We start from the raw sequence: 25050 nt of genomic DNA, 5'->3' as shown, positions 1-25050 counted from the left end.
AACACGAATACCTATAAATATAACATTTATTATAAGTAATGATAGCTAAAGATAAAAAAAAACATAACAAGAATATTTAACTAAAGATGTGTTTTGCCACGGAGTCACCCCATAAAGGCATGGCCAGGCAATCAGACCAGACGCTTGCATGTCACATGATGAAGCTCTGGATGAGACTAACCTATTCCAGTTTGGGCTGTGGTATTTAGACTTGTGTATAAGGAATATACCACCCCCAAGCCAACTCCATTTGCAATATGACCCCTCAAGGACTTGGTCAGGTAACCATAACATTTGTTTGGGAAGCATAAGGTAAAGCCACGACTATAGTACAACAGATGTTACATAACCCACTGCTTACCAAGCCAACCCACTCCAACCTTTATTACCCCCTTTCCTTCCCATTAAAGGAGACCACACCAGATTGGAGTGCTTATCGGCCGTAGCAGAACTGGTAATGTTGGTCTATGCAGGCCATACCTCCCCCCCAGCATCACCATAACGATCATCAACATGCACTGCGGTACGTTTAACTGAAAATAGGCCTCCAGCTGACAAGCTAGCTCGGAGAAAACCCAAAACTGCCCGCAGTGCACCCTTTCATCAAATTCCAGCTAAATAATATTAGCTGAAATACCACCAACGGGCCCATACTATCGATGAGTTTCGCATTCACCTTATCTGGGGGGGGGGGTTCTTCCTTCACCTGCAATGACCAACACCCGCCGACTGCCACGACATCCTGGAAATAGATCTCTGTAAGAAAAGGATGCACAAATACAGAACCCAAATTTAACATTGGGAGAGAGGGTGGGAAGCTGCTTGCTCTGCACACACTGACGCTGGGGAGGGACTTCCCCCACTTACTTTACCACTGACTCCTCCTCTTCCCCCTACTCTCACCAATAAGATCACCTATTACAATTCCTCCTATGTACCCCTGTTAACCCAGTCATGTAAGCCCTACGTTCATTTTTCTTTTGGGCATTACTCTTGCTTATGTCCTTATATGGCCTTCTTAACCAAGATTTGGAGGCTTAAAATCCTTTAGTGAGCCACATTATTAATAAGGAAATATGTAATATGCAATTTCCCCATCACTTCCCAAAATGAATAGTTTTAGTTATAGGAAATATTGGAGCACTAGAACATATCTACCCCCCCCCCCCCCCCCAATAAAAAAGGAGGATATTGCAGGTTATTTGGACATGGTGGATGCATTAGCATTTTTTTTCTCTCTAGTTTCAGGTGATAATCTTGTGAATAACACACTTCTTGTCCCTCTGTGGCTACACTCGTTTTTCCATTGTATCTATGGATGGAGCCATGATTGTCACACAGGTTGTCACTGCCTTTATTTAGCTCCATTACATGATGGGACTGGGATCTGTTCAGCTGATAGGATGTGCCAAGGACACTGTGTTTCTGGCAAGATCAATAGAAATTTTCTGTACTTGCTAAAAAATTTCTGAAAACGAAATCAGCCACCACATCTAATAACTGGTAACCTGCATTATATTAATGTAGCCACATCAGAAACATTTTTTATGCTGCCTGTTATGTACGTCTATTGCAAAGCTCTTCCACTTTGAAAAATTGCCATTTTCACTTGCTATGTGGCAGCAGTTGCTTACTATTTCACAAAGACTGTTTTCTGCAATTAGATGACACACTGTTCCTATCAACTTGCCAGCAATGTAGCTAAATGGACTTTAAACCAACCCAAAATACCCTACACAGTTTAACTATGGGATAGCTATAGAAGAGAGAGACATGTGCCAGCCCTTCTGATTACAATTTCAGCTGACAAAATTAAAGTCAGGCTGTGCTTTTCCACCACTATTCGTGTGTGTCATACTGGATAGAGGGTGTCACCAGATTCAGGTAGGCGCTGTAACTGCATACTTATCAAAGCCAACAATTACAGGTGCACAATACATTTACATTTTCTGTTCTGGTGTATAGATACCCTTTATATCACATAAGGGGTTCGTCTGCCTGTCAAGGATTGGTGATCTTCGTGTTTAACCACTTGACCTCCGGAAGATTTACCCCCCTTCATGACCTAGGCCATTTTTTGCGATACGACACTGCGTCTCTTTAACTGACAATTGCGTGGTTGTGCGATACTGTGCCCAAATAAGGAATAACCTCTACAAATACAGCTTTCTTTTGGTGGTATTTGATCACCTAATTTGTTGCGCTATAAACAAAAAAAGACAATTTTGAAAAAAAAAATATTTTTTACTTTCTGCTATAAAACATACCCAATAAAAAAAATGTAAAAAAATCTTATGTCTTCATAAATTTAAGCCAATATGTATTCTGCTACATATTTTTGGTAAAAAAAATCCCAATAAGCGTATATTGGTTTGTTTGCGCAAAAGTTATATTGTCTGCAAACTATGGGATACTTTTTTTATTTATTTATTTATTTTATTTTTTTACTAGTAATCAGCGACTTATAGCCGGACTGCGATATTGTGGCGGACAAATTGAACACCTAACTGACATTTTTGACACTTTTTGGGGACCAGTGACAATAATATGATGATCAGTGATAAAAAAAAATATGCATTATCACTGTACTAATGACACTGGCTGGGGAGGGGTTAACATCAGGGGGGATCAAAGGGTTAACTGTGTGCCTAGGTTGTGCTTACTCACTGTGGGGGAGGTGCTTTGACTAGGGAAAGGCAAAGATCCATGTCCCTGCTTTGCAGGATCAATGCCTTCTCTACTGAAAGAATGACAATCTGCCTTGTGTACATAGGGAGATCATCATTCTGCTTGTGTCCGGTGTAATCGGCGGTTACATCGAGTCCGCGGTACCCACCACTGGGCTCCCGCTGTGCATAATCACAGCGGGAGCAGGTCGTCCCAGACCCCAAACTGTCAGATCACGTACTAGGAACGTGATCTGGTGCAGGGTGGTGGCCCTGCCGCAGTATATCTGCGGTGGGTGGGTATTATGTGGTTAAAGTTTGAGATCTGCATACCATAAAACCAGTGGTCTCACCATTCTGTTTTACTTTTTGTGAGGTCTATGCAATAGAAATAATAGAAACATATCTCTGTAACTACATCATGCTATTGAACTATAATTTAAGTCCACAAAGTACCATGTGTTTCAATAATATAAATAACTAAATAGTAAAATGTAAGTATAAAGAGCAATAGCCATAGATAATAAGAGTGATTCATGTGGAGCTACAGGTGTCTAGTTAGCGGCTGCGTTATTTAAAAGGATCATGACAGTTGATGAATTGTAAAAACATCACATTTTTGATTAAATGTAATTTGGTAGTAGCAAGCTTCCAGGGTGCTTTTTTCATTGTTTCATTTGATTGAATTGTACCTCAGGGTGAGTACAACTAAATCAAATAGTAATACATAATACATAAGTAATAAATTGGTTAATAAATTGGTAATACATTACTGCAAATGTTGCAGTCACATTGCCTTGTACAGTAGTGAATGCCAGCACTTTTGTCTGTCTATTAAAATAAAAAAACAATGGTCGGAATTTATATTCATTGTCAACTAGCTGATAGATTCATTATTCACCATCAAATGAAAGACAGATTTTTTTTTGTATCTATTTTAATCTGCCTGGCATTTAGGTAAGTTTAAAGTGTATATATATTTTAACTATAAAACTATAAAAAAAAACTATATATGTGTAGCAGTGTGTTGCTACTAGTTACTAACATCCACCAAATCACCCCGCTGCCAGACCTTCATATATCACCTCAGAGACAATGAACAGTCATTTGCTTTGTTTTGTTTTTGTTTATTGGGGGGATATAACTTGGTTGGGGAAAGGGGTATATGGGATGCCCATAGATCAAATTACTTTGCAATCATATTTATAGTTTAGAACATTGGTTGAGCCTTGAAGAAATGATGCACATGTTTAACATCTACAGTCTCCTCCCTGCATCACCATGCAGATTATTGCTCCTGCTCTGCTTAACTCCTGCAGACTATTGCTCCCAGGAATCCTTCCCTTCTGCACAAACTTATTCTGTAGCACATTATGTTTCTTGTTACATCCTCTTCTATATGCAAAAGATCCCACTCTGAATAGTCTCTAATGCTGACTCTGATTGGTTGCTGCTACTAGGCCAGAGGCCTGCAGTACCTCTTACCGGAGGCCTAGTAGTTTAATAGCATGTGCTGAATGGTGGACTACTGTTCCCAGGTAGCCCAGCTTGCAAATCCTGTGCCATCGGGCTGCATCGATTTGGCACTATTCCCCACAGTCTCCTTTCTGCTCCAGGACTCCTCATCAATGACCGTGTAATGATGAGGACTTCGTCCATGACCATGTAAGGACTCCATGGCATGTCTCCACATCCAGCACTCCACTGTGGTGCACTCACCGACCTTTCTCTGCCCCGAGTCTATGGTGAAGAACTTAACCGGACTGTATGCTCCGACAGCTTCTCCTGCCCCTCCGCTCCAGGAATTCCTCATCAATGACCATGTAATGATGAAGATTTCACCAATGACTGTGTAAAGGTGAAGTTCCCTCACAGCCCTCCCGGGCCTCCTCCCGCGATCGGCGCACCCCCCAGATGGGGATGCCCTCCTGCTGCTGTCTAGTACTCCATTCTTCACTTCTCCCAGCCGACAACTCCACCCAGTGGCCTGTTACCTCAGCTTATATCGGAGGCTTGCCCCCTGCCAATTCCAGTTGGGGATTGGTCAGAGCGCCTCACATGAGCTGCCTGCCACTCCAGTTCTAAGCCCTGCCCCTCTTCCAGAACATTCTCACTGGAAGCAGGGAAGGCGCCTCAGAACCAAAGTACAGGTGGTCACACCCACTGCTACACTAACCACTCTCTGCCCCAGATCAAAACAAACAGGCCTAGCTTGCAGCATAGGCCTGCTTAAATTTACCTGCACTGGCAGAACCTACCAAAAATCCTCACTCTAGCACCTACCTATCTTAGAGGGTGCTACATATGTTTTGAAGTATTCAAAAATCCTGCTTGCTGCATTTTTGGTGCATATTTGGTCAGTTAAAAAAAACTGCACCAAAAACGCACCTCCCCATTGAAATGCATTGAAATTGCAGCACGAATGCATCAAAAATGCACCCGCATTGCTATTTTGATGATTTTTTTGAGTCATGTGACCTATGAAAAACATACCATAAGTGGTACAGTTTTGTACTCTATTTTGTATTATGAAAACCTTTTCAATAAAAACAATAAAGAAAAAAAAACATACCATAAGCAAGGTAAAATTGTAGTAAAGCTGCAGCAAAATCCTAGTAAAATTGCAGCAAATCACGGTAAAATCGCGGCATAATCATGGGCATTTTCGGCTACCAATTTTTGCACTTTTTTTTTTCGGTACAATGCTGAAAACCCTATTTATAACCGATAATCTTTGGTGCATCACGTGTGTGTGTTGTTATTTTTTTTCTGCATTCTTTGCATACAGTGGTTGGGCTGCACACAGGAGAGGCCAACCATGTCTACAATTCCTCTGCTTTGCCAGAGATACTCAGCAGCCCATTTTTTCAATATATTTATTTCATCATAGTCAAGGCACTCGAGGCATAGCTGCCTCGAGGAGAAAACCTACCGCCATAGGCTGCCCACCTTTCCACAATGGGAGCAGGGGCTGGTGGTAAGGAGAAAGAGGAAATGGAGAAGAGCACCCTGGGAGTTGTTCATTGTACATGGGTAGAGAGAGTGATTGGAGTGAGGGAAGTGGGGATCAGGTTCCTCTGCTGTAGACAATTTGTATTGAATAGGGGCTTTATGCTCAGATTTTTGTATAAGGATCCCAGAATTTTGGTTATCAACAAGAAGTACAACTATTGGGTGCCCAACCTTTTAGATCATAGATACAAGAGTAAAATAGCTGCTCTATTGTCACCAGGCCATTCCAGAGGAAGCACATAATAGCACATTTCCTGATAATGGCAAGATCACCTGTTATGACCAATGCACCTCTGATCCTCTCATCCCTAAGGCTGGATTCACACCTATGCATGTTGCTTTTGAGCGTTTTTGGAGGTTTTTTTTTCATGCTTGCCACGTTTTTGAGCAGCGTTTTTGTAGCGTTTTTACAGCGTTTTTGCGGCGTTTTTTACGCGTTTTGCGGTTTTTTTTTTTTTACAGTTTTTTTTTGACTGTATACAGTCAAAAAAAAAAAAACGGCAAAAACGCATCAAAAACGCTGTAAAAACGCTGCACTTGCGTTTTTGATGCTTGTCCATTGAATTCTATTGCATGCAAAACGCTGCATTTTGCATGAAAAAAAGTCCCTGACCCTTTCCAAAAATGCAGAGATACAAAAAGGCATTGATGTGAACATGTTCCATAGGAACCCATGTTAAAAAATTCCCATGCATTTCTGCAAAATGCAAAATGTATCAAAAAACGCGCTAGTGTGAATGGAGCCTTATAGGAGGTTTGTTTTTATTTTTGAACATAGCAGCCAAGCCCAGCTGCAGACAGCACTCATAGGCGGCTCCTGAACCAGCTGATTTCTAAGGTCTCCAGGGCTGATCTGCACAATCACGAGGCAAAGTGAGTCCAGGTTGGACCACTGGCTGCACCTTGTAGATTATGCACTGAAACTTCTGACTTGCCCTGCAGCCGTGATGTCAGAGAGGGCTCAATTGGAAGCTGCAAAGATAAAAACTAAACTATAATCACTTACAGATATGGCAGTCTGAGCACCACTTAACCACCCAAGGACCGCCCAAAGTACATATACTGTGTCAGGGCGGCCCTTAAGTGCAAAATTATGATCCTTTCTTCCTGGTCTGGGGTGCGCGTGTCGCCGAAGACCCACTCTCAGCAGGAGCCAATCAGCAGGTGTGGTGGACCCGATATCTCTTGTGAACCTGGAGATCGTTTGGAGAGAGGCAGACCGCCGTTCTGCCAGAGGAGAAAATGGAGATCTTGTGTTTCCGCTAAGCAGAAACACGAATCTCTGTTTTCCTTTAGTCAAAGCACATCCCCCACAGTTATAAAGCACCCCCTAGGGACACATTTAATCCTTTGACTGCCCCTGTTAACCCCTTCCCAGCCAGCATCATTTGTACAGTGACAGTGCATTTTTTTTAGCACTGATCACTATATTGGTCAGTGTCAGATTTGTCCACCGCAATAAAAATCACTGATTGCTGCCATTACTAGTAAAAAATTGTCCCTAAATCCATTCCATAGTTTGTAGACGCTATAACTTTTGCGCAAACCAATCAAAATATGCTTTTTTATGATTTTTTTAACCAAAGACATGTAGCAGAATACATATTGGCCTAAATTGATGATTGATGAAGAAATACAATTTTTTACATTTATTTTATATGTTTTATAGCAGAAAGTAAAAAATATTGTTTTATTTTTTCAAAATTGACGGTCTTTTTTTGTTTATAGCATAAAAAATTTGTGGGGAGAAAAGGACATCGATTTTATTTGGGTACAACGTCGTACGACCGCACAATTGTCAGTTAAAGTAACGCAGTGCTGTATTGCAAAAAATGGCCTGGTCAGGAGGGGGGGGGGGAACCTTCTGGAGCTGAAGTGGTTAATCCAAGCTCTCTGTGCTGCAACCCCTCTATATAATCTAGCAGAAAGTTCCTGGCCTGGGTAGTCCCAGAGTGGTAGATTCAAGCCTCCATTTTTTTTGTTTAGTTGTCTTCTTAATTTGTATTGTTTCATTTATTATTTGTCAGTCAGTATGGAGTTTGGGGTGTGTGATGTTTTGGGTCCTCAGTTTTTTTTCTTTTTTTTTTTGGTGCAGTGAGGTAATGTAAAATAAGATAAAGTCAAAATGCAGCGCTTAAGTGAAACAAATATACAAATAAATGTAAACATTTCCCCGCTGATGTCAGGACTCAGGAGACACGTGAGAGGAGAGCGGAGAGGGGCGGGACCGTACTACGGCGAAATTCGTTCTTCTGATATGTGATGACCTGACTATTTCCATGATCTGCCTGCCCATGATGGAGTGTGCCATTCGGTTCTACTGTCGACCCTTTGCATCATATGATCACATCACCTGCTTTTCATATCTTTCTGGTAAGCAGATTGATAGCATGTGGGTGTGGTGTGCTTGTCTTTTGCACACTGAAGTTTGGTGGAGGCTTCACGTAATCTTTACTTCTCATTTATTTGTATATTTGTTTCACTTAAGCGCTGCATTTTGACTTTATATTTTTGTGTTTGATGAAATCTACAAACTATGTTGGCTGCTTTTATTGTTCTTTTTTAGTTAGCGCAGGTATTTGTTCACTTGCTTTTTCTAATGTAAAATAAGGCATTGAACTGTCAGCAACTACTGCCTAATACACTCTGATCACCCTAAACTAAAAGTTATAATCTCAAAATAGAGGGGAAAAGACCCAAATCAGTAGAAAAAAAGTAGCTAAGCTTTAACAGCTGAAAAACTATGAATCAGTTGTTGTGTGCATCTTCTTATTGATTTCTCAGAGTTTTGTTTATTTTAGTGTTGCCTTTCGGTGTTTCTTGATTTTGATATGTTTAACTATTAGGCTAGCTGTTAGAGGTTTTTTTTATTTGTATGCAGTGTGTGGGGGAATTTATTACTCCTATCTCCTACATGTTAATCAATATCACATGCTTTTCCAAATTAAACTATAATCTGGTGTGTCGATGCACATTGCCCAGGCATACTTCACTGTTGTCACCATTTTAAGTGGACTTTCCATGAGCTTCCACATCTGCTCAATTCAAAGCCCCCCACCAACAATGTCAAATCACCTACAAAGTCAATTTAAAGCTACAGCTGTTGAGATGGTCAGAGACTGGGGGCATGATACAGGAGATAGTCAGAGACTGGGGACATGATACAGGAGATAGTCAGAGACTGGGGACATGATACAGGAGATGGTCAGAGACTGTGGACATGATACAGGAGATGTTCAGAGACTGCAGACATGATACAGGAGATGGTCAAAGACTGCAGACATGATACCAAAGACTGCAGACCTACTACAAGAGATGGAGTCAGAGATTGTGGACATGATAGAGATGGTCAGAGACTAAGGACACAGCTGACAGCAGAGGCTTCTCACACAAGCCATGTGTCAGGTCACCTTGAGGCTAGCTGACAGATGCACACTGTTGGGATCAGGAGTGCACCGCAAGGTAGTGGACCCTACGGCTGACTGCTGCGGATGGGAGTCAGGGTAGTATGGAAGGCAGGGCCGCTGGAACACCAACACGGATCCCACCGGGGTTAGAGTGTAAGATTCCCTAGGGCGCGGAGTCTAAGAGCCAGCAGGTGTTCACCAGAGCCTCTAGTGGTGAGGATGGACTGGGTTGCAACTGGCTCCAGGTCGCGACCCCCAGGGTCCCCCAGCTCACACCCACAGTAGGCAACAGGAGGATAGGGATAGTAAGGGAATAAGCCAAGGTCGGGGCCACAAGCAGACAAGGACAACAGAGTTCACGCCAAGGTTCAGGGTCACAGGCAAACAGGGATAGTCGGGGACACGCCAAAGGTCAGGGTCACAAGCAGACAGGAATAGTTGAGAACACACCAAGGTCGGTAACAGAAATAAACGTAGAGCACACGGCAAGCAGGAACAGGAAGCCAAACACACAAAGGATACACAATGGTTGATCAGCACTGCTGGCTTGCAGTGCACAGGTTAATACAGGGCCTGGGGTGGGGCCATGCTTAGAGGAGAGGTTATAAAACCAGCCAGGTGTGAGTGGCTGGCCTCTTAGTCTGAACACATGAGGAGCAGGTAAGCTGACAGAGAAAGATTACTGCATAACCATGACAGTACCCCCCTCTTATGAGGCCTCCCCCTCCCCCCACCTGGGCCCAGGCTTAAAGGCAAACTCCAGATGAAACCTCCTCAACAGACGAGGTGCAAAGATCTCAGATGCAGTGATCCAAGACCTCTCCTCAGGACCAAACCCTTCCCAATGTACGAGGTACTGAAGAATGCCTCTATGGCGACAGGAATCCAGAACTTGACTAACCTCAATTTAGAAACGGAAACCGAGGTAGGGAGAGGACGAGAGGACTTATTGAGGGTAAAAGGCTTCTTAGGAATGGGTAAGGGCATAAGAAGACCATCAGGAGTCTGAGCAGGGTCCCCCAGACCCTTAAAGATGAGCTGGACATCCAGCACAGGATCATCAGACTGGGAAGAAGTCAGTGGATCCCTGAGCCCAGGTTGGTTAGAAAATAATGTGTCACAGAAGTCAAGCTGGATAGCTTCACTGGGCATAGGCTGAACTGGTGCAGAGGCCGACTGAACCGCATTGCCAGGTGCAGCGATCACCAGAATCGCATCACAGGGTGTAGCGACTGTGGAACTGGTGGATGAGTCAGCCTGGGTGTGCGTCCAAGGACAGGCAAAGGTAAATGGCTATGCAAACTGGAGTGAATGATCAGCTCAAGTTTACAGGTGGGCTCCTCATCCAGAGTGCCACACGACCCAGAGAGTGCCTCAACCCGACTATTGCAGGAGACATTCCAGAAATCGCTATATGCAGCGGGAAGAGCAGAAGATACTGGGATGGTGGCAACAGGAAGTTTCTCTTTTGGGGTAACCTTGAGTAGGCAGGAAGAGGAACAGGAGAGACCCCAAGCCAAGATCCGTCCAGCAGTCCAGTCAATGTGTGGAGAATTGAACCGTAACCAAGGAAGACCTAATATGATAGGAGATGAAGCCTGAGGTAAGACGAGGAAGGATATCCACTCCTGGTGGAGTGTCCCTACCGACATCCTAACAAGGAGGGTCTGGAAGCAGATAGGGCCCCCTGGGAGAACAGTGCCATCAATCGCCAAGACCACCAATGGTGTTGAAAGGGGCAAAAGGGTAAGTCTCATGGAAGATGCAGTTTCCCAATCCATGAAATTGCCAGCGGCTCCAGAATCCAAATGTGCCGAGACCGAACGAGAGGAAGCACCGACATGAAGGAACACAGAAAGAAGAAGACGAGAAGGTGAAGGTGATATTTCAGGGTCTAATACTCCACCTTCCAGATGTATTAGCCCCGAGCGTTTTTCTGGACGAAGAGAACAAATGTCACGAAAATGATCTTTGGCCCCACAATAGAGGCACAGGCCCAGAGTTCTGTGCCTGGCGCGTTCTTCAGGAGATAACTTGGTCCAGCCCAGCTGCATAGGTTCCTCAGCAGGCAGGGGGTGCTCCTCGGATCGAAGAGAAGGGACTGGGAGCTCAGGCTGCCTAAGGAACAGGGAGTGCTGGCGTCTTTTTTCCAGGGCCCTCTCCTGAAAGCGAATATCGATCTGGTTACACAAGGTGATGACACCGTCCAGATCAGCAGGAAGGGATCTTCCTGCTAATTCATCCTTCACTCTATCAGAGTGGCCATGTAAAAAGGTTGCAACTAGGGCCTCATTATTCCAGCTCAATTCGGCGGTGAGGATACGGAACTGAAGAGCACTGTCCCACAGAAGCGGACTCTTGACAGAGACGTAAAAGAGCACTAGCCGGTGAGGAGACATGACCCAGTTCCTCAAAGATATTCTGAAAAAGTTTCAAGAAATCACACAGGCTAGAAACCACTGGATCATTCAGTTCCCACAGAGGGGCAGCCCAAGCTAGCGCCTCGCCGGACAGGAGGGATATAATATAGGCTACTTTCGCCCAATCGCTCAGGAAACTTTGGGACTGAAGTTCGAAATTAATTGTGCACTGGCTAAGGAACCCCCTGCAAGCCTTGGAGTCCCCAGAGAAATGGGCCGGAGCTGGCAGTTGTAATGAATGTGTGGCTGCAACTGGTGCGATAGGTGCAGCAGCAGATAGTGGTTGAGGTTGTTGAACCGGGGGTCCTAATGAGGCCTGAAGCTGTTCAAAACGGGATGCCAAATCCTGAAGGAATCGCATCACCTGGGTCTGATGCAATTCCTGGGTCTCAAGTCTGCGAACTAAGCCCTGCAAAGGATCATCTACGGGTAGCGGCCCATCAGCCGGGTCCATGGCTGATCAAACTGTCGGGTCACCTTGAGGCTAGGTGACAGATGCACACCGTTGGGATCAGGAGTGCACCGCAAGTTAGTGGACCCTACGGCTGACTGCTGTGGATGGGAGTCAGGGTGGTAAGGAAGGCAGGGCCACTGGAACACCAACATGGATCCCATCGGAGTTAGAGCGTAAGATTCCCTAGGGCATGAAGTCTAAGAGCCAGCAGGTGTTCACCAGAGCCTCTAGTGGTGAGGATGGACTGGGCTGCAACTGGCTCCAGGTCACGACCCCCAGGGTCCCCCAGCTCACACCCACACTAGGCAACAGGAGGATAGGGATAGTAAGGGAATAAGCCAAGGTCGGGGCCACAAGCAGACAAGCACAACAGAGTTCACACCAAGGTTCAGGGTCACAGGCAAACAGGGATAATCGGGGACATGCCAAAGGTCAGGGTCACGAGCAGACAGGAATAGTTGATAACACGCCAAGGTCAGTAACAGAAATAAACATAGAGCACACGGGAAGCAGGAACAGGAAGCCAAACACACAGAGGATACACAATGGTTGATCAGCACTGCTGGCTTGCAGTGCACAGGTTAATATAGGGTTCCCTGATAGGGCCTGGGGTGGGGCCATGCTTAGAGGAGAGGTTATAAACCAGCCAGGTGTGAGTGGCTGGCCTCTTAGTCTGAACACATGAGGAGCAAGTAAGCTGACAGAGAAAGATTACCGCATAACCATGACACCATAAATGTGTACAATGTTCTGTGTATGGGGGAGGGATGTCAGTGAGGTAAGTACACTACACAGTGTGGTTTGCTCAGTACACACACACAGGGAGGTGAGGAGGGCTTGTGTACAGAAGATGGGGTGATAATCACCTTCAGTCCTGTCCCGGTTGGTCCCTGGGCTCACATCCTGGCCGCTCTATTTACTGGTGTCCCCAGGGGGGTCGTGTGTGCTCACTTCATTCATAAAAGGGCGGCACCATAATGTCATTGTGCATGCACCCCTTCGCCCGAGCCCGAACGGCCGAGCTTGCCCGAGCAGCGCATGTGCAGTTCCAAAGTCGGCCCTCGGCCATGTTTTTATGGAAGGCCCCTGTCTGCGGCAGATGCTGGTTCCTTTTTATGGGGAATCAGAGCGGCCCAGGGGGCTAACAAAGCATATTTCCAGGGGCAAATCAGGACAGTTGGCAACTATGCCCTATGATCCTCTGTGAGGACTCACCTGTATAGGAGGATGAGGATCTGCAGAGTCATCCCCGCTGTATATTCAGAGTGCAGCTGAGATGGACACTAGAGATGAGTAGAGAGCTTCAACAGAACAGAGTGTCGGTGCTGGAAGAGGAGAGATAAGATCAGCTCAGACCAAATATTTCATATCAATGTCCATACCATCACATCCATATTAGTGTTAGCATCATCACAGCTTTATTGGTATTCATACTATTGCATCCATATTGGCGCCAGTACCATCACCGCCATTTCAGTACCTGTACTATCACAGCCATATCTATATCTGCAGTGTTACAACCACTAACCCAAGACCAGTCAATGCTTCCTCCTGCCGGTTCCATCATCCTTCCATATCACCCAATCTCAGTCCCCAGTATTTGCCATCTCTGTTGTCTATTTCACACACTCATTAAGGCCAGTCATCTCACTAATAACCTCATCTACCCACCACCAAGGCCTGTCTGACACCACCATATTCTAATATACTTCGCAGCTGTCCTATCTTCCCATTAGTATCCTTCACATCCCCTATTATCTTCTTACCCCCCCTCGCCAAGGCCTGCTTGACACCCCCAACTTCTAAAACCCTCCACAGCCCCCTCCCCTTGGTGAAAAGGAGGTGGATCCTCCACAGGTGGTTTATAAAGAAGAGTATTGCATTTCTGTCATTTTTATGGGAAATCATGTATAGCACCCTCGTCAGATCCCATATTTTGAGGAAAAATGCCACACATGTCACACAGCCAAGGAGATCACAGAACCAGCCACACAAGTATTACACAGCCAGGGAAATCACAGAACCAAGTATTAAAATTAAATAATACATCTACGCTAGAAAAAAACTTGAAAAACAGCTTAAAAAAGCAGCTGAACACTGTGTTCATGATACAAAAAACACAACAAATATAAACCAAAATAGTGCAGCGCTGTAAAAATATAGTAAAATTATTAATATGAAAAAGTCCCAAAGTCCAATGAAAATTGTAGTCCCACAACCGCTGTGATAGAAGGAAGATCCTAAAGTGAACCCAGTGGCACCTCTGATACACAAATTCTGCTTACTAGATCTTGTGTGACCTCCTGTTAGAGTGGTCAACAAACATCTGTGTGTATCCCAGCTCACCAGCCAAAGTGATAGGGGGAGATCGACATCAAATAGAACAAGGAAGTGCTTCCATAAAGCATTATTAGCTCCAGTAAAACCGTGCCATTAAAAATAAACACTAGAAAGATTTATTAAAACAATTGTGGGTGCATTCACATTTTCCAGCATAAAAAATGAGCATTGGTTAGCATTCCAAACACTTATGATCCTCGACATCCAGAAGTTAAAATGGCTGACTCGTGACTAGGGATGAGCTTCGAGTTCGAGTCGAACATCGGCTAGTCGCCAGTTCGCCAAACAGCGAACAATTTGGGGTGTTCGCAGCAAATTCGAAAGCCGCGGAAAACCCTTTAAAAATCTATGGGAGAAATCAAAAGTGGTCATTTTAAAGGCTTATATGCATGGTATTGTCATAAAAAGTGTTTGGGGACCTGGGTCCTGCCCCAGGGGACATGTATCAATGCAAAAAAGTTTTAAAAACAGCCCTTTTTTCGGGAGCAGTGAATTTAATAATGCTTAAAGTGAAACAATAAAAGTGTAATATTCCTTTCAATTTCGTACCTGGGGGGTGCCTATAGTATGCCTGTAAAGGGGCGTATGTTTCCCGTGTTTAGAACAGTCTGACAGCAAAATGACATTTCAAAGGAAAAAAGTCATTTAAAACTACTCGCGGCTATTAATGAATTGCCGGTCCGACAATACACATAAAGGTTCATTGATAAAAACGGCATGGGATTTCCCCACAGGGGAACCCCGAACCAAAATTTAAAAAGAAATGGTGTGGGGGCCCCCCTCAAAATCCATACCAAACCCTTCAGGTCTGGTATGGATTTTAAGGGGAACCCTGCGCCCAAATTTTTTTAAAAATGGCGTGGGGTCCCCCCAAAAATCCATACCAGACGCTTATCCGAGCATGCAACCTGGCAGGCCGCAGGAAAAGAGGGGGGGATGAGAGAGCACCCCCCCTCCTGGACCGTACCAGGCCACATGCCCTCAACATTGGGAGGGTGCTTTGGGGTAGCCCCTCAAAGCACCTTGTCCCCATGTTGATAAGGACAAGGACCTCATCCCCACAACCCTTGGCCGCTGGTTGTGAGGGTTACGTAACAGGTGACCCCGCCCCCCTCTGACGTCACAGGGAATGCCACAGGGAAGTCCCCGCCAAGTCCCTGTGCGTCAGAGGGGGGCAGGATCACCGGGTGGCCCCGCCCTCCGTTATTTAAGAAGTGTCAGAAGACGAGAAGTGTCACACAGCGGGAGCCTCCCATCATGGATGCGGAGTGGCCCGAGAACGAAGAAGGGAAGAAGACACTGTGGAGGAAGATGCCGGACGAGAACACTGGAGCAAGAAGCAGAGGATCAGAGAAAGAAGATGATGGAGAAAGAAACCGAAGGAAGATAGAAGAAAGAAGATAGAAGAAAGAAGATGGAAAGAAAAAGACTTTAAATAAAGGAATTGTCAAAAACTGTCTCTTGTCATTTTTAACATTTTTGACGCTTTTTTTGTGAAATGGTAGGGGTACTTTTGTACCCCATTACCATTTCACACGGGGGGTGTGGGATCTGGGGGTCCCCTTGTCAAAGGGGGCTTCCAGATTCCAAAAAGCCCCCCCGCCCGCAGACCCCCACAACCACCGGGCAAGGGTTGTGGGGATGAGGCCCTTGTCCCCATCAACATGGGGACAAGGTGCTTTGGGGGGGACCCCAAAGCACCCTCCCAATGTTGAGAGCATGTGGCCTGGTACGGTTCAGGAGGGGGGGGGGCGCTCTCTCGTCCCCCCCTCTTTTCCTGCGACCTGCCAGGTTGCGTGCTCGGATAAGGGTCTGGTATGGATTTTGGGGGGGAACCCATGCCATTTTTTTTTTATTTTGGCACGGGGTTCCCCTTAAAATCCATACCAGACCTGAAGGGTCTGGTATGAATTTTGAGGACCCCCACGCCTTTTTTTTTTTTTTTTTATTTTGGCGCGGGGTTCCCCTTAATATCCATACCAGACCCGAAGGGCCTGGTATGGAATTTAGGGGGGCCCCCACACCAGTTTTTTTTTTTATTTTGATTCGGGGTTCCCCTGTGGGGAAATCCCATGCAGTTTTTATCAATGAACTTTTATGTGTATTGTTGGACCGGCAATGCATTAATAGCCGCGAGTAGTTTTAACTGACTTTTTTTCCTTTGAAATGTCATTTTGCTGTCAGACTGTTCTAAACATGGGAAACATGCTCCCCTTTACAGGCATACTATAGACACCCCCCAGGTACGAAATTTAAAGGAATATTACACTTTTATTGTTTCACTTTAAGCATTATTAAAATCACTGCTCCCGAAAAAATGGCTGTTTTTAAAACTTTTTTTTGCATTGATACATGTCCCCTGGGGCAGGACCCGGGTCCCCAAACCCTTTTTGGGACAATACCATGCAAATTAGCCTTTAAAATTAGCATTTTGATTCCGAATGTTCGGGTCCCATAGACTTTAATGGGGTTTTAACGTTCGTGCAAAATTTTGGTCCGTTCGCAAGTTCTGGTGCGAACCGAACCGGGGGGGTATTCAGCTCATCCCTACTCGTGACCATGCATGCGAGGTGGTGTACGTACATCCCGTCCTACTGGTTTCGTCACATATGACGTAATTGGGGGAAGGCAATATTGTTTTTTTTCCAAAATTTTAGGTCTTTTTTGACTATATCACAAAAAATAAAAAACCCTGTGGTGATCAAATACCACCAAAAGAAAGCTCTTTTTTTGTGAAAAAAATTATAAAAATGTAATTTGCGTACAGTATTGCAGAGCTGTGCAATTGCCAGTTAAAGCAGCGTAGCGCTGAATAACAAAAAAAAAAATGCTCTGGTCGAGAAGGTGGTACAACCTAACCGAGCTTAGGTGATTTAAAAATAAAAAATAAATTCCCATTCACTTCCATGTCATGTGGTGTGAATTTGTGCTACATCGTGGACCTTGCTGTCGCCCGTAACACATGAAAACATGATGTTTATGTTGGTGTACTGCAATGCCATTGCTATTGGCACCCTTTGCATCTTGCTAGCACTGGTGCATTGCAGCACACCACAACTCATTGTAACTAAAGCTGGCTATACATTGAAATTTGGCTGGTTCACGAGGGACTGGCTGAATCTTCAGTAGTGTGTGAAGCCCTGCTCATCATTTGATCAACTTCTGTCGAAGGGACATGCTGGAAAACCTTTATTGTTTGGTGGCTGCATGCACTGGCCAATGTATTCTGACAGCTGTGGGCCCCGTTCTCAAAAGGAGACTGCATATTCCCCCATGGTGCATGAGCTCTGCAATTACTGTCCCACTGTGGTCCATCTTACGATTAATCAGCTTAATCATCCGGTCTACCTGAATGCTTGATGATGAATTTACAGATGAGTTATACCCTGAGGGTTCCTCTGTGTGTTACCCTTTACGGCTAGGGGTGTAAGAATGATTTTATCTATACAATCTATATTTTTTTAAGTTTTATGTCTTCCCTTTACTATTCCGTTTACCTGTACCTTCACAGAGTGACTCTTGTAGGGTTTTTGTTGCTACATTTTCTTATGCCTTAGCTTCCTAGCAATCCCTAGATAACTGCAAAAATCTCCTTTACTTATACTCTCTAGGGATTGCTAGATAACTGTGGCATGAAAGAGGGAACAATAAAGAATTAACAATACTCTCAATGCTTAAGCATAATCCTAAACAGCCCCTTATTTGAAGGCGCTACCCCTCTTTTGTATCCAATTTCCTCTGTCCCTCATTCCTCCTCAAATGTCCGACTTTTAGCTTTGGTACAAGGATCTGTATGAATAAATGTACTAATTAATCACTAGAATTATTTATAGTGCACTATATTTTTTTTTTTTTCAATTCAAAACTTGTTTTATTGAACAATGTACACAGAGTTTATACATGCATGGTACTTTGTGGCAATACAATGGCACATTTATACAAAAAGAAGAGACCAAAGGGGTATGGCATTATGCATAAATCATATAACATAACTAATCATATCATCAAGGTGATGCTTATAAGATATACATTGTGTGCAAAGTCAGTTTGGTACAATGGTATTATTTGGTAGTTTTCCAACTCAAGAGGAGGTTATGTTATTGGATCAGTACATGTGTCAGACTCTGAGAGCCACCTGTCCCAGATTTTTTCATACTTTGCAGGGCATCCCCTGTTTTTATAGACACATTTTTTATATGGTAGGGAGCTATTCACGTCTGTTCCGCTCTCAAAACACTAATGCCCCGTACACACGGTCGGACTTTGTTCGGACATTCCGACAACAAAATCCTCGGATTTTTTCCGACGGATGTTGGCTCAAACTTGTTTTGCCTACACACGGTTGCACAAAGTTGTCGGAATTTCCGATCGCCAAGAACGCGGTGACGTCAAGCACGTACGACGAGACTAGAAAAGGCCAGTTCAGAACCAAGCGCGGCACCCTTTGGGCTCCTTTTGCTAATCTCGTGTTAGTAAAAGTTTGGTGAGAGACGATTCGCGCTTTTTCAGACTCGTGGCTTTCAGATCGTTTTCTGACGTTCAGTTTGTGCTTGTGGGTTTGTATCTGCTCTTCAGTGCGTGCAGTCAGTTCGTATTGGAGTTTTCTGTGCCATCTTGTCCGCTCGTTGCTGTTTTTCAGGTCGCTCTTCACAGGCCTTGCTGTTCTTCAGTGCGTTCTGTTACTTCGTTCTGAGCAGCCGACCGTTTTCTAGCCATGTTTCGTATGCATACTCCTCGTAGAGTTCGTGCTGTGCGGGGGCTTGGTGTTGGGGTCCTGACCTTGACACAAGTCCAGTCCATGAACAGGGTGGGGAGGAGTTCATGGACCAAGAATTGGTTGCTTCAGCGTGACCAGTTCTGTCATATGCCTTTGCTCCGTGAGATCCGTGAGAATAATCCTGATGATTTCAGGAACTTTCTCAGGATGACGGACCCCGTATTTCACCGTTTGTTGGCTTCGCTGACCCCCTATATCAGCAGGCAGGATACCTGCATGAGGCAAGCCATCACTCCGGAGCAGAGGCTGGTCGCTACCTTGCGGTATTTGGCCACAGGGAGAAGTCTGCAGGACTTGAAGTTCTCGACAGGCATCTCCCCCCAGGCTCTGGGGAACATTATCCCAGAGACCTGTTCTGCCATCATCCAGGTCCTGCAGAAGGAGTATATGAAGGTAAGATTTTTATCCTTTTATATCACATTTTATTGTATTGAATGTTTGCTAATATATTGTATTTCTTCCCTCATTCCATAATTACCATGATTGTAATATGCTGTGAATGTCCCCTTTGTTCTCATGCATGCTGGATTTTTATGTAATTATTATTTTAGGTCCTTCATACATATTTGCCCTTCAATAACCTCCCCAGCATGGTGTCTCCTGCCCTATATTCACCTCATGTAGTCACTTAACAATGTATTTTATCAGCTCCATAGTAGTGCTTTACCCCAAACACCCCCTAAAATGTTTGGAAATGTTATTTTTGATTTAAATTCAGGCAGAGTGGCAGAGGCTTTTTTTTTGTGGTGTCCCCAAATAATTTTTAGTAACCCTCCCTCCCCCAACTGCTAAGTCAGCTGATCCCAATTCTCTATCTTCAATCATCTATCTGCTGACTTTGCCAAACCCATACACACTATACCCACCTCTTTAGTGCTCAGATTTATGGATGAATTCCCCAAAGCATGTAGTGCAAGGGCCTGCCTGTATACTTTCCAATGGTACTGTTTAAAGTTCTTGTATCCTATTATGATCTTGATAGGTAATAGCAGAATGTCCAAATGTGCTCAAATGTGTACAGTGTGTATTTATATCTTTGTATTATGACACTTCGTACCTGTCCAGTGGGCTGCCAATTGTGTAACTAAGGAGGGGCTGTTCCAAGTAATACCCTGTATTTAGGCATTCATCTCTCAATGAAGTGAAGAGGGTTACCTGTCCAAGAGTTCCCCCCCCCCTATAATGTTAGAAATGGCCCATGAGAGGGGGGGAGGGGGAATATGATAGGTGTACCTTATACTTTGTTGTTGTTAAATTCCCCTTAATAAATGCTATCTGGAGGTTGACCCATAATGTTTGTGTCTAATCTGCTTGCCATGTTTCTGTGAAAAAATAGTAATGTTTATTGTTTTTTCCTCAACAGTTTCCTTCCACGCCACAGGAATGGCAGACTGTGGCCTCCCACTTTGCCCAGTGGTGGGACTTTCCTAACTGCGGAGGGGCAATTGATGGGAAACACGTCCACATCGTCCCACCACCCAACTCGGGGTCGTACTATTATAATTACAAGGGGTTTAATAGTATAGTGATGTTGGCGGTGGTGTCGGCTAATTACGACTTCTTGTATGTGGACGTGGGGAAGAATGGCCGGATGTCCGATGGTGGAGTCATCGCCCAGACGGAGTTCTACAGGCGTCTCCAGAATGGCAGCTTGGACTTGCCACCTCCAGAGGACAATGTTGAAGGTCTCCCATTTGTGTTCGTTGCTGATGAAGCATTTGCGCTGGGGGACCACCTGATGCGGCCATTCCCGATGAGGACCCTCACCCCGGAACAGAGGGTTTTTAATTACCGGCTGGCCAGAGCCCGAAGAGTGGTGGAGAACACCTTTGGAATCCTGGCCAGCCGGTTCCGATTATTTATGACACCCATCCATATGGCGGAGTATAAACTGAACCATATAATACTTGCCTGCTGTGTTCTCCATAATTTTCTACAAAAACATTCAGCCAACTATGCTGGCTCAGTTGGGCCTGAGGCCGGAATCCCAAATACATCAACAATGACGGCACTTGAAAGCGGCCGTCCTGGCTTGCCCTCCCTGAATGCCCGTGATGTCCGGTTACGATACCTGGAGTTCTTTGCGGGTAGGGGGGCTATCAATATGCCAGACAATCTGTGACACCTTTTTCAAATAAAAAACAACCAAAAGAAATTCTTGGTGGACATTTACTGCTTGTGTTTGTTTTAGCTGACCCTGACAGAAATGTGTTGAGTGCAGAAAATGTCGTGATTGGGTAACCTTATAAAAAACAGTGTTGGCTGGTACTTCCTAAATGCAAAAACACATTTCACTACAAGTGCACTTGCAACTGCACTGAACCTGCACTTGTAGTGCAAAGAGGATTTGCCCTTAGGAAATAACCCCCATTTGTGCATAAAACAACAATTACATCACCCCAAAAGTGTGGTAGTGTTGAGACAATAATCCACACATTCTTGAGTAAGGCACTTTTTTATAGCTGCACAATCACATGCGCATTTACCAAAGGTTTTTAAAACAAACCAACATGTTTGTTGTATAACAATGTTTGCAGTAGCATTATGAAAAATCAAAATATCCATTTCAGATAAAACAGGCCTGTGTAAAACCAACAAGAAAGCCAAAAAACTTGAACTTACAAAGTTCACATTAGGTAAAACCTGAAGGCTAGATCAGACATCAGTATTTAGGAACTGGGTTTGATCTAGCGTTCAGATGGGGGGAAATCACCCCTGGAAAAGCCAAATTTGGAAGATGCACACCAATTTACGAATGGCAACATGTGCTATCTGCCATCAGGGGGGATCAAGGGACGTGTTTTGGGGGAGAAAGCCCTTCCTCAATGCGACTTTATAATTGAGGAAGGTGTTGCACCCCAAAACGCGTCCATTGATCTCCCGTGATGGCAGATAGCACATGTTGGCACACTGTGTGCATCCTCCAAATTTGGCTTTTCTAAACATTGAAAAAAGTTTGGTACCATAAAACAGGTGATTTTGTGGGGTTTAAATTCGCCCCAAAACATCAATGATGTTATTATTTTTTTTAATAACATCAGTGATTTGTTGCTAGATGTTTTGCAATTGGAGATTACACCCCATGATCTCCCCTATCAGTATCTGGGCACTTTCAGATGTAAATCGTTCTGGATCCCTCACATCACGATCACCTAAAAAGAGATAAAGAACAAAAAAAAAGGTCTCAAAAATCTGCCACCAGCCATCTCTTTTAGTCTGTGGTCGCAGACACTCACCTGTTGTGGTGCCAATCTCCACCACGTCTTCTTCTTCCTCCTGCCCTTCTTCTTGTGTTGGTATTTCCCCTTCTTCCAGAGGGGGGGGTCTGTGTTGTCCTGGGATGTGGGGTGTCCTCCGAGTCTTTTCTCCCCTATGTAAAACAAAAATGGTATACTTAGCACACAGATATTTGATGGCAGAACTATAGAAATAGGAAACATTGCTTGGAAGTGGGGTACAATTGTCTATTTTAGCCAAGTTCCAAGATGTATATTTTTTATTGGCCTTTGTCAAGCTGCAATACTTTACCTGTTTAGTACAAGCTTCACAGATGGAGACCCCCCTATAGTATACACTGTAGCACCTGTGTGGCCCCCTAATAAAAATGGTGTTCTTGTGTCCCACACTAGTGCTCCAGTGTCCAGATGTGAAAACAGCTGCTCAGTGTCCTCTCCTTACACACAATCTAGTTTGCATTTCATTCTAGTAACAAACCCATCTACACAAACAAATATTTGGCATCCAAGTAGGCCCCCAAAAATGTTGGAAAATGCATATGGCCTAAACAATGGTGTTCTAGAGGCCGAAAGAAAAATGTTTGATACGAACGAATAATGTGCCCATGAACATTAAAGTTGACCTTTGGAAACGTTACAACTAATCAAAGCATATGGAGCAGAACGAACGTAATAAAGACAGAAAGAATAGGAACACAGCACAACTACTTACTTTTTTGCAGCACTCTCCGGATCTTTCGGTACTGCTCTGGCTCTCTCAACTTCAGGTCCGACCACCGCTTCCTGAGCTGATCTTTCGTACCCCGAAATTCCTCTCCAGACTCCGGACCACTTTACCAATGATTTTGGCCTTTCTGATGTTGGGGTGGGGGTAAGGCCCATATTTTCCGTCATAGTCGGACTTCCTCATGATGTCTACCACCTCCAACATCTCCCCAAACGACATATTTGTGGCCTTAAAACTTCTCCTTCTGGATCGGGACGTGCCTGGATCCGCCCTTTCCTCCTCCTCCTCCTCCTCGTTGCTACAATTAGCCCGCACCTGCTGTATGTCCGCCATCATGCTCTTCCCCCACTGCGCCGAACGAAAAGGGGCGGGGAATACACTAGAAAGAACGTCAGGGGCGGGCGGAGTTACACGCATGCGCAGTGTATATAAAGCGTAACACGCGTGCGTATTACGTTTGATCTGTGAGCGGAGGAAGGAGCATTGAACGCGGCGATCGTAATAACGAAGGTAAGAGACAAACTTGGGCCTATACTGCTTCTATAGATTGAGGCCTATATTGTAACAAGATTAGGAGAGTTTGGTGTGACATTAGGCTTTGTCTTGTGTTGTGTCTTGCAGTGAACATGGATATGGTACTGGAAGATCAGGACTTCATTTCAGTCTTCATAGAGATGCTAAGGGAGCTGCCCTGTCTGTGGGAGATTAAAGACCCCCATTACAAGAACCAAGCAAAGAGGAAGGCAGCACTGGAGCAATTGTGTGAAATTGTGAAGCAGGTGATCCCCACGGCAGACATCACTTTTTTAAAGATTTTCATTGGTGGCCTGAGGAGCACATATCTGAGGGAGCGCAAGAAAGTCCTGGATTCACAGAGATCCGGAGCAGCAGGTGCCATCTATGTCCCCAGGATGTTGTACTACGACAGGCTGCACTTTCTGGCAGGCCAGACTGAACCCAGGCCATCCCTCTCCAGTCTTCCTTCCACGCTTCCTTCCCCCCTGGCTGAGGCTTCTGACGCCCAACCTGGGCCTTCCAGGCCACATGTGGAGGAGCCCAGATTGAGCCAGGTATAGCATTCCTCTAAATATTTCTGCTTGTCCAATCAATGATGTTAACTAGATGTTAGTTGGGAGTACTAATTTATGATTGTGATTGATGATGCAAAAACTAAAACCATGTCCCTTTTTCATACACAGGGAAGTCTCAGCCAGGAGGTGGCTGATCTGCAGGTCCCTCCACCCCCCCTGGAAACAGAAAGTGGCAGTAGGAGGAGTGACCTAGAGGAGGTGGCTATCAGATTTTTTTGTAGGGCTACAGAGGTCCTGGGAGCACCACACACCAGGCAGGAGAACCTTGCAGCATTCATAGCCTATAAAATGCAGAGGATGGAGGAGGGCCAAAAAGCCATGTGTGAGGCCCTCATATCAGAGGCTCTGGCGAAAGGTGTGAGGGGCCAACTTACACCTCACACACAGCTTTGGGATGGTCCTCCTCCTGCAGGTCCTACTCCTCCTCCAGGTCCTACTCCTCCTCCTGCCACATCTACAACTGCACAGCCACAGCCCGGAAGGAAGTGTGAAAGGAAGACCAGACAGTGAGGACCCTGGATCCAGTCTGGTCGGCCAAAAGATGCAGCCTCTTGTGGTACCACAGCCTGGGGACACTGATGTCATCTGCTGCTATCCAAGTCTCTGTGAATCCCGGACCAGACTGCCCTCCCTTACATATGGACTCCTCAGGCCACCAATTTTGAGGTTTAAGAATTGATGTCTGCCGTGGGGGTCCCAGGCTTCACTAATTTCTCCTGTTGATCCAGTGTTGCCTTCCTCTTTGTTTGGTTCTGAGCCCTTAATAAAGGATTTTTGTTTTGAATTATACTCTCCTATGTGTTTTACTTCAAAAATGATGGTTTGTTTGTGAGGATTCAGGTACATTTCTAATATACAATGTGAAATGAACAAGGGACACCAACACCAAACAATCTCATGGAGATTAAATAATAAAAGAT

At 44.8% G+C, this 25050-nt stretch overlaps 1 protein-coding gene across 3 annotated transcripts in view; it reads left to right on the top strand.

The window, feature by feature from the left end:
* Positions 1 to 25050, top strand: part of LOC141110907 (sulfotransferase 2B1-like) — a 138288-nt gene that overhangs the window by 55075 nt on the left and 58163 nt on the right. Inside the window, exon 1 of one of the 3 annotated variants that reach the window (XM_073602693.1) lies at positions 1785 to 1884. The exons of the other annotated variants lie outside the window; for them this stretch is intronic. The gene's annotated coding sequence lies outside the window, so the exon portion shown is untranslated. Of the gene's footprint in view, positions 1 to 1784; positions 1885 to 25050 lie in introns of those variants that run through there. 3 annotated transcript variants of the gene reach the window in all.

The sequence above is a fragment of the Aquarana catesbeiana genome, linkage group LG10, assembly GCF_042186555.1.
Source record: "Aquarana catesbeiana isolate 2022-GZ linkage group LG10, ASM4218655v1, whole genome shotgun sequence".
Classification (NCBI taxonomy): Eukaryota; Metazoa; Chordata; class Amphibia; order Anura; family Ranidae; genus Aquarana; species Aquarana catesbeiana.
The sequence above is the reverse complement of the archived record's forward strand: the minus strand, read 5'-3'. Positions and strand labels throughout refer to the sequence as shown.